The 2,507-nt window shown below is 50.7% G+C and overlaps 1 pseudogene; it reads left to right on the top strand.

Moving 5' to 3' along the window:
• Window positions 1–423: 423 nt before the first annotated feature.
• On the top strand, window positions 424–2,286 carry LOC125101215 (regulator of nonsense transcripts 1-like; annotated as a pseudogene).
• The last annotated feature ends 221 nt before the right edge of the window (window positions 2,287–2,507 follow it).

Here is a 2,507-nt window from a genome sequence, read left to right as displayed (position 1 = left end):
CCTCTGGTGAAGATAATGTAGTCATAATTTGGTTGAGATATGTGGCTTAATCAAGGGAACAAGATATGCTTGCTCGCAAAGGAAACGTGGTTTGGTATCCCCTATGGCAAGAGATGAAGCCATGTCATCAAGGTCCCTGTTAATTATGGTGATGACCTCACCACTGAGCTGCAGAGCAGTTCAGGCATGTCGTGACGATCAAAACTTGCAGATGGGGGCCGCCTGGGTGGCTCAGTGGGTTGAAGCCTCTGCCTTCGGCTCAGGTCATGATCCCGGGTCCTGGGATCAAGCCCCACATCGGGCTTTCTGCGCGGCAGGGAGCCTGCTTCCTCCCCTCTCTCTCTCTGCCTGCCTCTCTGCCTACCTGTGATCTCTATCTGTCAAATAAATAAATAAAATCTTTAAAAAAAAAACAACTTGCAGATGGATTTCAGGTGGGAGTCAACCTCATTGGAGGAGACCTCCATGTGGGGCTACAAGAGATGGCAGCTGGAGGACATTATCATCAGATCTCAGCTGCCCAAGAACTTTAAGGCACAAGGACTCCCCAACTGGAACCACTCTTCAGACTGCACAAAAAAGATCAATGAGCCTGATACAAGACGTACCAGGCATCAGGAAGATGGTTACCTTGGCCACCATCAGATACTACCTGGCTGGGCAAAGCATTGCTCCCCTGGCTTCTCTGTGCCCCAAGTAATATAATCATAGATTGGCTGAGCAAGAAGATCTACCAGACCAGGCTGAAAATCATGCTGTTCTGCATCAGGACTCAGTATCATTTCTGTCCCTGCACAACCAGATCAGGAACATGGAGAGCATGGGGAGCTCCAGAAGCTGCATCAAATGAATGAAGAGACTGGAGAGTTCTTGTTGGCAGAAAAGAAACCTTTCCTGATGCCGAAGCTAACCATAGAAAGGGAGTTGCTCATGAACACAGATGGGTATGGAGGTGGGGGCAACTGAGGCCCATTTTAATTGAGGCGAGCACACCAGCCACTAAGCTAGAGTGCATGGTCCCCAAAGCCCTTGGAGTCAACCAGCTCATCTTCATGAATGACCACTGCCAGCTGGGCTCCATGGTGATATGCAAAACGGGAGACGAGTTTGGGTTATCCCAGTCACTCTTCAAGCAGCTCACGGTGCTGGTATCCATTCCATCCATCTCATCCACCTCCAGGTCCACCATGATGCATCCTACCCTCAGCATTTCTCATCCAACTTCTAAGAGTTCTGGCTTCAGAAAGTTATCACTGCAGCAGATCTTAGGAAGAAGGGATTGGACTTCCAGTGACCCCAACCTGATCAGCTGATGTTCTAGATGACCCAGAGCCCAGAAGAGATTGCCAGCTCAAGCACCTCATCCCTGAACAGGAAGGAAGTGGGACCCACAGAGCAGATTATCACAAGGCTGCTGAAGGAAGGTGCCAAGCCAGACCAGCTCGGCATCATCATGCCCTTAAGCAGGGCCAACCCTCCGACCTCATAGAACTCATGCATTTCAGTGGCTCCCTGCACAGCAAACTCTACCAGGAGGTAGAATTCACCCACATGGACACATTTCAGGGGTGGGACAAGGACTTTATCTTACTCTCCTGCACGTGCACTAATGAGCATTGGATTTTTAAACAACCCCAGGCAGCTTCACATGGCCCTAACCAAAGCATGATATGAGGTCATTCTCATAGGCAACTCAAAGGCCCTATCCTCCCAGGTGCTCTGGAACCACCCACTGGACTACCACAAAGTACAGAAAGTGTTGGTGGAAGGGCTCCTGAACAATGTGGGAGCGCCTCCCCCTCTGTGGGAGAGCCTCACGCAGTTCAGCAAGCCCAGGTAGCTAGTCACCACCCTCTACCTGGCAGTCATGTATCAACCTAGGAGGCTACAGTTCCAGGATCAGTCCATGATCAGAAAAGCCAGAGCTGGCCCTGGACCATGAACTCATGAACTTGCAGACCCAAGACCAGATGTGCATGTCTGGTGCCGGCCCCAGCAACATGGCTGCCATGAACATTCCCCCCACCCTTCAACCTGCTTATGCACCCCATGCTGCCACTGGGGTATTTTGACAAGCAGACTGGGAGAACCCCCAAGGGTGAGACTGGTCCTGGGGGATGCCAGAAGAACAGTTTTGGACATCCTGGGCTCAGCCAGAGGAATCTTCCTGGCAGCCAGGCCAGCCAGGAGGTGGCATTCCAGCTGTTTTCACAGGACACCCTGGCTCAGGGCTGTATCAGTCCTCCCAGGGGAGCTAGCATGACAGTTACCTTGGTGATGAGTTGAAGTCACACATCAATGGGGCACTGTTACAAGACCCCTCCTGTCAGCACTGTGGAGTAATAGGGTTGTTCCAAAACTAGAAGAGGACTTAGTCGGTCAATAACTTATTCTGAGCAATTAAAAAATAAATACATAGATACCTATTTTCCCCTGCTAACACAGAAGGACAACTGTCAGCAATAGGAGAAAAGGAGCAGCTGAGGGATAGAGGAGCTGAGACAGAA

Source organism: Lutra lutra, chromosome 5 (genome assembly GCF_902655055.1).
Source record: "Lutra lutra chromosome 5, mLutLut1.2, whole genome shotgun sequence".
Classification (NCBI taxonomy): Eukaryota; Metazoa; Chordata; class Mammalia; order Carnivora; family Mustelidae; genus Lutra; species Lutra lutra.
The sequence above is the reverse complement of the archived record's forward strand: the minus strand, read 5'-3'. Positions and strand labels throughout refer to the sequence as shown.